Raw genomic sequence first — 14448 nt, 5'->3', positions numbered from 1 at the left:
TGTTACCTAGAATAAATTGTAAATTGTTCAAATGTAAAAATTTAAAATGATTGAATTTGTGGGTGTCTTAAAATGTTACCTAGAATAAATTGTAAATTGTTCAAATGTAATAATTTAAAATGTGTGAATTTATAGGTGTCTTAAAATGTTACCTAGAATAAATTGTAAATTGTTCAAATGTAAAAATTTAAAATGATTGAATTTATAGGTGTCTTAAAATGTTACCTAGAATAAATTGTAAATTGTTCAAATGTAATAATTTAAAATGTGTGAATTTATAGGTGTCTTAAAATGTTACCTAGAATAAATTGTAAATTGTTCAAATGTAAAAATTTAAAATGATTGAATTTATAGGTGTCTTAAAATGTTACCTAGAATAAATTGTAAACTGTTCAAATGTAAAAATTTAAAATGATTGAATTTATAGGTGTCTTAAAATGTTACCTAGAATAAATTGTAAATTGTTCAAATGTAAAAATTTAAAATGATTGAATTTGTGGGTGTCTTAAAATGTTACCTAAAATAAATTGTAAATTGTTCAAATGTAAAAATTTAAAATGATTGAATTTGTGGGTGTCTTAAAATGTTACCTAGAATAAATTGTAAATTGTTCAAATGTAATAATTTAAAATGTGTGAATTTATAGGTGTCTTAAAATGTTACCTAGAATAAATTGTAAATTGTTCAAATGTAATAATTTAAAATGTGTGAATTTATAGGTGTCTTAAAATGTTACCTAGAATAAATTGTAAATTGTTCAAATGTAATAATTTAAAATGTGTGAATTTATAGGTGTCTTAAAATGTTACCTAGAATAAATTGTAAATTGTTCAAATGTAATAATTTAAAATGATTGAATTTATAGGTGTCTTAAAATGTTACCTAGAATAAATTGTAAATTGTTCAAATGTAAAAATTTAAAATGTGTGAATTTATAGGTGTCTTAAAATGTTACCTAGAATAAATTGTAAATTGTTCAAATGTAATAATTTAAAATGTGTGAATTTATAGGTGTCTTAAAATGTTACCTAGAATAAATTGTAAATTGTTCAAATGTAAAAATTTAAAATGATTGAATTTATAGGTGTCTTAAAATGTTACCTAGAATAAATTGTAAACTGTTCAAATGTAAAAATTTAAAATGATTGAATTTATAGGTGTCTTAAAATGTTATCTAGAATAAATTGTAAATTGTTCAAATGTAATAATTTAAAATGTGTGAATTTATAGGTGTCTTAAAATGTTACCTAGAATAAATTGTAAATTGTTCAAATGTAATAATTTAAAATGTGTGAATTTATAGGTGTCTTAAAATGTTACCTAGAATAAATTGTAAATTGTTCAAATGTAATAATTTAAAATGTGTGAATTTGTGGGTGTCTTAAAATGTTACCTAGAATAAATTGTAAATTGTTCAAATGTAATAATTTAAAATGATTGAATTTATAGGTGTCTTAAAATGTTACCTAGAATAAATTGTAAACTGTTCAAATGTAAAAATTTAAAATGATTGAATTTATAGGTGTCTTAAAATGTTACCTAGAATAAATTGTAAATTGTTCAAATGTAATAATTTAAAATGTGTGAATTTATAGGTGTCTTAAAATGTTACCTAGAATAAATTGTAAACTGTTCAAATGTAAAAATTTAAAATGATTGAATTTATAGGTGTCTTAAAATGTTACCTAGAATAAATTGTAAACTGTTCAAATGTAAAAATTTAAAATGATTGAATTTATAGGTGTCTTAAAATGTTACCTAGAATAAATTGTAAATTGTTCAAATGTAATAATTTAAAATGATTGAATTTATAGGTGTCTTAAAATGTTACCTAGTATAAATTGTAAATTGTTCAAATGTAATAATTTAAAATGCGTGAATTTATAGGTGTCTTAAAATGTTACCTAGAATAAATTGTAAATTGTTCAAATGTAATAATTTAAAATGATTGAATTTATAGGTGTCTTAAAATGTTACCTAGAATAAATTGTAAACTGTTCAAATGTAAAAATTTAAAATGATTGAATTTATAGGTGTCTTAAAATGTTACCTAGAATAAATTGTAAATTGTTCAAATGTAAAAATTTAAAATGATTGAATTTGTAGGTGTCTTAAAATGTTACCTAAAATAAATTGTAAATTGTTCAAATGTAAAAATTTAAAATGATTGAATTTGTGGGTGTCTTAAAATGTTACCTAGAATAAATTGTAAATTGTTCAAATGTAATAATTTAAAATGTGTGAATTTATAGGTGTCTTAAAATGTTACCTAGAATAAATTGTAAATTGTTCAAATGTAATAATTTAAAATGATTGAATTTATAGGTGTCTTAAAATGTTACCTAGAATAAATTGTAAACTGTTCAAATGTAAAAATTTAAAATGATTGAATTTATAGGTGTCTTAAAATGTTACCTAGAATAAATTGTAAATTGTTCAAATGTAAAAATTTAAAATGATTGAATTTGTGGGTGTCTTAAAATGTTACCTAGAATAAATTGTAAACTGTTCAAATGTAAAAATTTAAAATGATTGAATTTATAGGTGTCTTAAAATGTTACCTAGAATAAATTGTAAATTGTTCAAATGTAATAATTTAAAATGATTGAATTTATAGGTGTCTTAAAATGTTACCTAGTATAAATTGTAAATTGTTCAAATGTAATAATTTAAAATGCGTGAATTTATAGGTGTCTTAAAATGTTACCTAGAATAAATTGTAAATTGTTCAAATGTAATAATTTAAAATGATTGAATTTATAGGTGTCTTAAAATGTTACCTAGAATAAATTGTAAACTGTTCAAATGTAAAAATTTAAAATGATTGAATTTATAGGTGTCTTAAAATGTTACCTAGAATAAATTGTAAATTGTTCAAATGTAAAAATTTAAAATGATTGAATTTGTGGGTGTCTTAAAATGTTACCTAAAATAAATTGTAAATTGTTCAAATGTAAAAATTTAAAATGATTGAATTTGTGGGTGTCTTAAAATGTTACCTAGAATAAATTGTAAATTGTTCAAATGTAATAATTTAAAATGTGTGAATTTATAGGTGTCTTAAAATGTTACCTAGAATAAATTGTAAATTGTTCAAATGTAATAATTTAAAATTATTGAATTTATAGGTGTCTTAAAATGTTACCTAGAATAAATTGTAAACTGTTCAAATGTAAAAATTTAAAATGATTGAATTTATAGGTGTCTTAAAATGTTACCTAGAATAAATTGTAAATTGTTCAAATGTAAAAATTTAAAATGATTGAATTTGTGGGTGTCTTAAAATGTTACCTAGAATAAATTGTAAATTGTTCAAATGTAAAAATTTAAAATGATTGAATTTGTGGGTGTCTTAAAATGTTACCTAGAATAAATTGTAAATTGTTCAAATGTAATAATTTAAAATGATTGAATTTATAGGTGTCTTAAAATGTTACTTAGAATAAATTGTAAATTGTTCAAATGTAAAAATTTAAAATGTGTGAATTTATAGGTGTCTTAAAATGTTACCTAGAATAAATTGTAAATTGTTCAAATGTAATAATTTAAAATGATTGAATTTATAGGTGTCTTAAAATGTTACCTAGAATAAATTGTAAACTGTTCAAATGTAAAAATTTAAAATGATTGAATTTATAGGTGTCTTAAAATGTTACCTAGAATAAATTGTAAATTGTTCAAATGTAAAAATGTAAAATGATTGAATTTGTGGGTGTCTTAAAATGTTACCTAAAATAAATTGTAAATTGTTCAAATGTAAAAATTTAAAATGATTGAATTTGTGGGTGTCTTAAAATGTTACCTAGAATAAATTGTAAATTGTTCAAATGTAATAATTTAAAATGTGTGAATTTATAGGTGTCTTAAAATGTTACCTAGAATAAATTGTAAATTGTTCAAATGTAATAATTTAAAATGTGTGAATTTATAGGTGTCTTAAAATGTTACCTAGAATAAATTGTAAATTGTTCAAATGTAATAATTTAAAATGTGTGAATTTATAGGTGTCTTAAAATGTTACCTAGAATAAATTGTAAATTGTTCAAATGTAATAATTTAAAATGATTGAATTTATAGGTGTCTTAAAATGTTACCTAGAATAAATTGTAAATTGTTCAAATGTAAAAATTTAAAATGTGTGAATTTATAGGTGTCTTAAAATGTTACCTAGAATAAATTGTAAATTGTTCAAATGTAATAATTTAAAATGTGTGAATTTATAGGTGTCTTAAAATGTTACCTAGAATAAATTGTAAATTGTTCAAATGTAAAAATTTAAAATGATTGAATTTATAGGTGTCTTAAAATGTTACCTAGAATAAATTGTAAACTGTTCAAATGTAAAAATTTAAAATGATTGAATTTATAGGTGTCTTAAAATGTTATCTAGAATAAATTGTAAATTGTTCAAATGTAATAATTTAAAATGTGTGAATTTATAGGTGTCTTAAAATGTTACCTAGAATAAATTGTAAATTGTTCAAATGTAATAATTTAAAATGATTGAATTTATAGATGTCTTAAAATGTTACCTAGTATAAATTGTAAATTGTTCAAATGTAATAATTTAAAATGCGTGAATTTATAGGTGTCTTAAAATGTTACCTAGAATAAATTGTAAATTGTTCAAATGTAATAATTTAAAATGATTGAATTTATAGGTGTCTTAAAATGTTACCTAGAATAAATTGTAAATTGTTCAAATGTAAAAATTTAAAATGATTGAATTTATAGGTGTCTTAAAATGTTACCTAGTATAAATTGTAAATTGTTCAAATGTAATAATTTAAAATGCGTGAATTTATAGGTGTCTTAAAATGTTACCTAGAATAAATTGTAAATTGTTCAAATGTAAAAATTTAAAATGATTGAATTTGTGGGTGTCTTAAAATGTTACCTAGAATAAATTGTAAATTGTTCAAATGTAATAATTTAAAATGATTGAATTTATAGGTGTCTTAAAATGTTACCTAGTATAAATTGTAAATTGTTCAAATGTAATAATTTAAAATGCGTGAATTTATAGGTGTCTTAAAATGTTACCTAGAATAAATTGTAAATTGTTCAAATGTAAAAATTTAAAATGATTGAATTTGTGGGTGTCTTAAAATGTTACCTAGAATAAATTGTAAATTGTTCAAATGTAATAATTTAAAATGTGTGAATTTATGGGTGTCTTAAAATGTTACCTAGAATAAATTGTAAATTGTTCAAATGTAAAAATTTAAAATGATTGAATTTATAGGTGTCTTAAAATGTTACCTAGAATAAATTGTAAACTGTTCAAATGTAAAAATTTAAAATGATTGAATTTATAGGTGTCTTAAAATGTTATCTAGAATAAATTGTAAATTGTTCAAATGTAATAATTTAAAATGTGCGAATTTATAGGTGTCTTAAAATGTTACCTAGAATAAATTGTAAACTGTTCAAATGTAAAAATTTAAAATGATTGAATTTATAGGTGTCTTAAAATGTTACCTAGAATAAATTGTAAATTGTTCAAATGTAAAAATTTAAAATGATTGAATTTGTGGGTGTCTTAAAATGTTACCTAAAATAAATTGTAAATTGTTCAAATGTAAAAATTTAAAATGATTGAATTTGTGGGTGTCTTAAAATGTTACCTAGAATAAATTGTAAATTGTTCAAATGTAATAATTTAAAATGATTGAATTTATAGGTGTCTTAAAATGTTACCTAGAATAAATTGTAAATTGTTCAAATGTAATAATTTAAAATGATTGAATTTATAGGTGTCTTAAAATGTTACCTAGTATAAATTGTAAATTGTTCAAATGTAATAATTTAAAATGCGTGAATTTATAGGTGTCTTAAAATGTTACCTAGAATAAATTGTAAATTGTTCAAATGTAAAAATGTAAAATGATTGAATTTGTGGGTGTCTTAAAATGTTACCTAAAATAAATTGTAAATTGTTCAAATGTAAAAATTTAAAATGATTGAATTTGTGGGTGTCTTAAAATGTTACCTAGAATAAATTGTAAATTGTTCAAATGTAATAATTTAAAATGTGTGAATTTATAGGTGTCTTAAAATGTTACCTAGAATAAATTGTAAATTGTTCAAATGTAAAAATTTAAAATGATTGAATTTATAGGTGTCTTAAAATGTTACCTAGAATAAATTGTAAATTGTTCAAATGTAAAAATTTAAAATGATTGAATTTATAGGTGTCTTAAAATGTTACCTAGAATAAATTGTAAATTGTTCAAATGTAATAATTTAAAATGTGTGAATTTTTAGGTGTCTTAAAATGTTACCTAGAATAAATTGTAAATTGTTCAAATGTAAATTTAAAATGTTGAATTTATAGGTGTCTTAAAATGTTACCTAGAATAAATTGTAAATTGTTCAAATGTAATAATTTAAAATGTGTGAATTTATAGGTGTCTTAAAATGTTACCTAGAATAAATTGTAAATTGTTCAAATGTAATAATTTAAAATGTGTGAATTTATAGGTGTCTTAAAATGTTACCTAGAATAAATTGTAAATTGTTCAAATGTAAAAATTTAAAATGTTGAATTTATAGGTGTCTTAAAATGTTACCTAGAATAAATTGTAAATTGTTCAAATGTAATAATTTAAAATGATTGAATTTATAGGTGTCTTAAAATGTTACCTAGAATAAATTGTAAATTGTTCAAATGTAATAATTTAAAATGATTGAATTTATAGGTGTCTTAAAATGTTACCTAGAATAAATTGTAAATTGTTCAAATGTAAAAATTTAAAATGTGTGAATTTATAGGTGTCTTAAAATGTTACCTAGAATAAATTGTAAATTGTTCAAATGTAATAATTTAAAATGTGTGAATTTATAGGTGTCTTAAAATGTTACCTAGAATAAATTGTAAATTGTTCAAATGTAAAAATTTAAAATGATTGAATTTATAGGTGTCTTAAAATGTTACCTAGAATAAATTGTAAATTGTTCAAATGTAAAAATTTAAAATGATTGAATTTATAGGTGTCTTAAAATGTTACCTAGAATAAATTGTAAATTGTTCAAATGTAATTTAAAATGTGTGAATTTATAGGTGTCTTAAAATGTTACCTAGAATAAATTGTAAATTGTTCAAATGTAATAATTTAAAATGTGTGAATTTATAGGTGTCTTAAAATGTTACCTAGAATAAATTGTAAATTGTTCAAATGTAAAAATTTAAAATGATTGAATTTATAGGTGTCTTAAAATGTTACCTAGAATAAATTGTAAATTGTTCAAATGTAATAATTTAAAATGTGTGAATTTATAGGTGTCTTAAAATGTTACCTAGAATAAATTGTAAATTGTTCAAATGTAAAAATTTAAAATGATTGAATTTATAGGTGTCTTAAAATGTTACCTAGAATAAATTGTAAATTGTTCAAATGTAAAAATTTAAAATGATTGAATTTATAGGTGTCTTAAAATGTTACCTAGAATAAATTGTAAATTGTTCAAATGTAATAATTTAAAATGTGTGAATTTATAGGTGTCTTAAAATGTTACCTAGAATAAATTGTAAATTGTTCAAATGTAATAATTTAAAATGTGTGAATTTATAGGTGTCTTAAAATGTTACCTAGAATAAATTGTAAATTGTTCAAATGTAATAATTTAAAATGATTGAATTTATAGGTGTCTTAAAATGTTACCTAGAATAAATTGTAAATTGTTCAAATGTAAAAATTTAAAATGATTGAATTTATAGGTGTCTTAAAATGTTACCTAGAATAAATTGTAAATTGTTCAAATGTAATAATTTAAAATGTGTGAATTTATAGGTGTCTTAAAATGTTACCTAGAATAAATTGTAAATTGTTCAAATGTAATAATTTAAAATGATTGAATTTATAGGTGTCTTAAAATGTTACCTAGAATAAATTGTAAATTGTTCAAATGTAATAATTTAAAATGATTGAATTTATAGGTGTCTTAAAATGTTACCTAGAATAAATTGTAAATTGTTCAAATGTAATAATTTAAAATGATTGAATTTATAGGTGTCTTAAAATGTTACCTAGAATAAATTGTAAATTGTTCAAATGTAAAAAAATTTAAAATGTAATTTTAAAATGTTGAATTTATAGGTGTCTTAAAATGTTACCTAGAATAAATTGTAAATTGTTCAAATGTAAAAATTTAAAATGATTGAATTTATAGGTGTCTTAAAATGTTACCTAGAATAAATTGTAAATTGTTCAAATGTAAAAATTGATTGAAATGTAAAAATTTAAAATGATTGAATTTATAGGTGTCTTAAAATGTTACCTAGAATAAATTGTAAATTGTTGTAAAATTTAAAATGTTGAATTTATAGGTGTCTTAAAATGTTACAAATGTAATAATTTAAAATGATTGAATTTATAGGTGTCTTAAAATGTTACCTAGAATAAATTGTAAATTGTTCAAATGTAATAATTTAAAATGATTGAATTTATAGGTGTCTTAAAATGTTACCTAGAATAAATTGTAAATTGTTCAAATGTAAAAATTTAAAATGATTGAATTTATAGGTGTCTTAAAATGTTACCTAGAATAAATTGTAAATTGTTCAAATGTAAAAATTTAAAATGATTGAATTTATAGGTGTCTTAAAATGTTACCTAGAATAAATTGTAAATTGTTCAAATGTAATAATTTAAAATGTGTGAATTTATAGGTGTCTTAAAATGTTACCTAGAATAAATTGTAAATTGTTCAAATGTAAAAATTTAAAATGATTGAATTTATGTTCAAAATGTAAAAATTTAAAATGTAATAATTTAAAATGATTGAATTTATAGGTGTCTTAAAATGTTACCTAGAATAAATTGTAAATTGTTCAAATGTAAAAATTTAAAATGTTGAATTTATAGGTGTCTTAAAATGTTACCTAGAATAAATTGTAAATTGTTCAAATGTAATAATTTAAAATGATTGAATTTATAGGTGTCTTAAAATGTTACCTAAATTGTAAATTGTTCAAATGTAATAATTTAAAATGTAATTTATAGGTGTTCAAAATGTTATAAATTGTAAATAAATGTAATAATTTAAAATGTGTGAATTTATAGGTGTCTTAAAATGTTACCTAGAATAAATTGTAAATTGTTCAAATGTAAAAATTTAAAATGATTGAATTTATAGGTGTCTTAAAATGTTACCTAGAATAAATTGTAAATTGTTCAAATGTAATAATTTAAAATGTGTGAATTTATAGGTGTCTTAAAATGTCTTAAAATGTTCAAATGTAATAATTTAAAATGATTGAATTTATAGGTGTCTTAAAATGTTACCTAGAATAAATTGTAAATTGTTCAAATGTAAAAATTTAAAATGATTGAATTTATAGGTGTCTTAAAATGTTACCTAGAATAAATTGTAAATTGTTCAAATGTAAAAATTTAAAATGTGTGAATTTATAGGTGTCTTAAAATGTTACCTAGAATAAATTGTAAATTGTTCAAATGTAATAATTTAAAATGTGTGAATTTATAGGTGTCTTAAAATGTTACCTAGAATAAATTGTAAACTGTTCAAATGTAAAAATTTAAAATGATTGAATTTATAGGTGTCTTAAAATGTTACCTAGAATAAATTGTAAATTGTTCAAATGTAATAATTTAAAATGTGTGAATTTATAGGTGTCTTAAAATGTTACCTAGAATAAATTGTAAATTGTTCAAATGTAAAATTTAAAATGATTGAATTTATAGGTGTCTTAAAATGTTACCTAGAATAAATTGTAAATTGTTCAAATGTAAAAATTTAAAATGATTGAATTTATAGGTGTCTTAAAATGTTACCTAGAATAAATTGTAAATTGTTCAAATGTAAAAATTTAAAATGATTGAATTTATAGGTGTCTTAAAATGTTACCTAGAATAAATTGTAAATTGTTCAAATGTAATAATTTAAAATGTGTGAATTTATAGGTGTCTTAAAATGTTACCTAGAATAAATTGTAAATTGTTCAAATGTAAAAATTTAAAATGATTGAATTTATAGGTGTCTTAAAATGTTACCTAGAATAAATTGTAAATTGTTCAAATGTAAAAATTTAAAATGTGTGAATTTATAGGTGTCTTAAAATGTTACCTAGAATAAATTGTAAATTGTTCAAATGTAATAATTTAAAATGTGTGAATTTATAGGTGTCTTAAAATGTTACCTAGAATAAATTGTAAATTGTTCAAATGTAAAAATTTAAAATGATTGAATTTATAGGTGTCTTAAAATGTTACCTAGAATAAATTGTAAATTGTTCAAATGTAAAAATTTAAAATGATTGAATTTATAGGTGTCTTAAAATGTTACCTAGAATAAATTGTAAATTGTTCAAATGTAATTTAATTTAAAATGTTATAGAATAGAATAAATTGTTCAAATGTGAATTTATAGGTGTCTTAAAATGTTACCTAGAATAAATTGTAAATTGTTCAAATGTAATAATTTAAAATGTGTGAATTTATAGGTGTCTTAAAATGTTACCTAGAATAAATTGTAAATTGTTCAAATGTAATAATTTAAAATTTAAAATGTAAATTGAATTTATAGGTGTCTTAAAATGTTACCTAGAATAAATTGTAAATTGTTCAAATGTAATAATTTAAAATTTGTGAATTTATAGGTGTCTTAAAATGTTACCTAGAATAAATTGTAAATTGTTCAAATGTAATAATTTAAAATGATTGAATTTATAGGTGTCTTAAAATGTTACCTAGAATAAATTGTAAATTGTTCAAATGTAATAATTTAAAATGTGTGAATTTATAGGTGTCTTAAAATGTTACCTAGAATAAATTGTAAATTGTTCAAATGTAATAATAAAATGATTGAATTTATAGGTGTCTTAAAATGTTACCTAGAATAAATTGTAAATTGTTCAAATGTAATAATTTAAAATGTTGAATTTATAGGTGTCTTAAAATGTTACCTAGAATAAATTGTAAATTGTTCAAATGTAATAATTTAAAATGTGTGAATTTATAGGTGTCTTAAAATGTTACCTAGAATAAATTGTAAATTGTTCAAATGTAAAAATTTAAAATGATTGAATTTATAGGTGTCTTAAAATGTTACCTAGAATAAATTGTAAATTGTTCAAATGTAATAATTTAAAATGTGTGAATTTTTAGGTGTCTTAAAATGTTACCTAGAATAAATTGTAAACTGTTCAAATGTAAAAATTTAAAATGTGTGAATTTATAGGTGTCTTAAAATGTTACCTAGAATAAATTGTAAATTGTTCAAATGTAATAATTTAAAATTTGTGAATTTATAGGTGTCTTAAAATGTTACCTAGAATAAATTGTAAATTGTTCAAATGTAATAATTTAAAATGATTGAATTTATAGGTGTCTTAAAATGTTACCTAGAATAAATTGTAAATTGTTCAAATGTAAAAATTTAAAAAATGTAATAATTTAAAATGTGAATTTATAGGTGTCTTAAAATGTTACCTAGAATAAATTGTAAATTGTTCAAATGTAATAATTTAAAATGTGTGAATTTATAGGTGTCTTAAAATGTTACCTAGAATAAATTGTAAACTGTTCAAATGTAAAAATTTAAAATGATTGAATTTATAGGTGTCTTAAAATGTTACCTAGAATAAATTGTAAACTGTTCAAATGTAAAAATTTAAAATGATTGAATTTATAGGTGTCTTAAAATGTTACCTAGAATAAATTGTAAATTGTTCAAATGTAAAAATTTAAAATGTGTGAATTTATAGGTGTCTTAAAATGTTACCTAGAATAAATTGTAATTTGTTCAAATGTAATAATTTAAAATGTGTGAATTTATAGGTGTCTTAAAATGTTACCTAGAATAAATTGTAAATTGTTCAAATGTAAAAATTTAAAATGATTGAATTTATAGGTGTCTTAAAATGTTACCTAGAATAAATTGTAAATTGTTCAAATGTAAAAATTTAAAATGTGTGAATTTATAGGTGTCTTAAAATGTTACCTAGAATAAATTGTAAATTGTTCAAATGTAATAATTTAAAATGTGTGAATTTATAATTGTCTTAAAATGTTACCTAGAATAAATTGTAAACTGTTCAAATGTAAAAATTTAAAATGTTGAATTTATAGGTGTCTTAAAATGTTACCTAGAATAAATTGTAAATTGTTCAAATGTAATAATTTAAAATGTGTGAATTTGTGGGTGTCTTAAAATGTTACCTAGAATAAATTGTAAATTGTTCAAATGTAATAATTTAAAATGATTGAATTTATAGGTGTCTTAAAATGTTACCTAGAATAAATTGTAAATTGTTCAAATGTAAAAATTTAAAATGTGTGAATTTATAGGTGTCTTAAAATGTTACCTAGAATAAATTGTAAATTGTTCAAATGTAATAATTTAAAATGTGTGAATTTATAGGTGTCTTAAAATGTTACCTAGAATAAATTGTAAATTGTTCAAATGTAATAATTTAAAATGTGTGAATTTATAGGTGTCTTAAAATGTTACCTAGAATAAATTGTAAATTGTTCAAATGTAAAAATTTAAAATGATTGAATTTATAGGTGTCTTAAAATGTTACCTAGAATAAATTGTAAATTGTTCAAATGTAATAATTTAAAATGTGTGAATTTATAGGTGTCTTAAAATGTTACCTAGAATAAATTGTAAACTGTTCAAATGTAAAAATTTAAAATGATTGAATTTATAGGTGTCTTAAAATGTTACCTAGAATAAATTGTAAATTGTTCAAATGTAAAAATTTAAAATGATTGAATTTATAGGTGTCTTAAAATGTTACCTAGAATAAATTGTAAATTGTTCAAATGTAAAAATTTAAAATGATTGAATTTATAGGTGTCTTAAAATGTTACCTAGAATAAATTGTAAACTGTTCAAATGTAAAAATTTAAAATGATTGAATTTATAGGTGTCTTAAAATGTTACCTAGAATAAATTGTAAATTGTTCAAATGTAATAATTTAAAATGTGTGAATTTATAGGTGTCTTAAAATGTTACCTAGAATAAATTGTAAATTGTTCAAATGTAAAAATTTAAAATGATTGAATTTATAGGTGTCTTAAAATGTTACCTAGAATAAATTGTAAATTGTTCAAATGTAAAAATTTAAAATGTGTGAATTTATAGGTGTCTTAAAATGTTACCTAGAATAAATTGTAATTTGTTCAAATGTAATAATTTAAAATGTGTGAATTTATAGGTGTCTTAAAATGTTACCTAGAATAAATTGTAAACTGTTCAAATGTAAAAATTTAAAATGATTGAATTTATAGGTGTCTTAAAATGTTACCTAGAATAAATTGTAAATTGTTCAAATGTAAAAATTTAAAATGATTGAATTTGTGGGTGTCTTAAAATGTTACCTAAAATAAATTGTAAATTGTTCAAATGTAAAAATTTAAAATGATTGAATTTGTGGGTGTCTTAAAATGTTACCTAGAATAAATTGTAAATTGTTCAAATGTAATAATTTAAAATGTGTGAATTTATAGGTGTTTTAAAATGTTACCTAGAATAAATTGTAAATTGTTCAAATGTAATAATTTAAAATGTGTGAATTTATAGGTGTCTTAAAATGTTACCTAGAATAAATTGTAAATTGTTCAAATGTAATAATTTAAAATGTGTGAATTTATAGGTGTCTTAAAATGTTACCTAGAATAAATTGTAAATTGTTCAAATGTAATAATTTAAAATGATTGAATTTATAGGTGTCTTAAAATGTTACCTAGAATAAATTGTAAATTGTTCAAATGTAAAAATTTAAAATGTTGAATTTATAGGTGTCTTAAAATGTTACCTAGAATAAATTGTAAATTGTTCAAATGTAATAATTTAAAATGTGTGAATTTATAAAAATGTTACCTAGAATAAATTGTAAATTGTTCAAATGTAAAAATTTAAAATGATTGAATTTATAGGTGTCTTAAAATGTTACCTAGAATAAATTGTAAATTGTTCAAATGTAAAAATTTAAAATGATTGAATTTATAGGTGTCTTAAAATGTTACCTAGAATAAATTGTAAATTGTTCAAATGTAAGAATAAATTTAAAATGTAATAATTTAAAATGTTGAATTTATAGGTGTCTTAAAATGTTACCTAGAATAAATTGTAAATTGTTCAAATGTAATAATTTAAAATGTGTGAATTTATAGGTGTCTTAAAATGTTACCTAGAATAAATTGTAAATTGTTCAAATGTAATAATTTAAAATGATTGAATTTATAGGTGTCTTAAAATGTTACCTAGAATAAATTGTAAATTGTTCAAATGTAAAAATTTAAAATGATTGAATTTATAGGTGTCTTAAAATGTTACCTAGAATAAATTGTAAATTGTTCAAATGTAATAATTTAAAATGTGTGAATTTATAGGTGTCTTAAAATGTTACCTAGAATAAATTGTAAATTGTTCAAATGTAAAAATTTAAAATGTGTGAATTTATAGGTGTCTTAAAA

This window comes from Oppia nitens, unplaced genomic scaffold (assembly GCF_028296485.1).
Source record: "Oppia nitens isolate AA-2021 unplaced genomic scaffold, nextdenovo-longstitch-racon4-pilon3 scaffold3_pilon_pilon_pilon, whole genome shotgun sequence".
Taxonomy (NCBI): domain Eukaryota; kingdom Metazoa; phylum Arthropoda; class Arachnida; order Sarcoptiformes; family Oppiidae; genus Oppia; species Oppia nitens.
The sequence above is the reverse complement of the archived record's forward strand: the minus strand, read 5'-3'. Positions refer to the sequence as shown.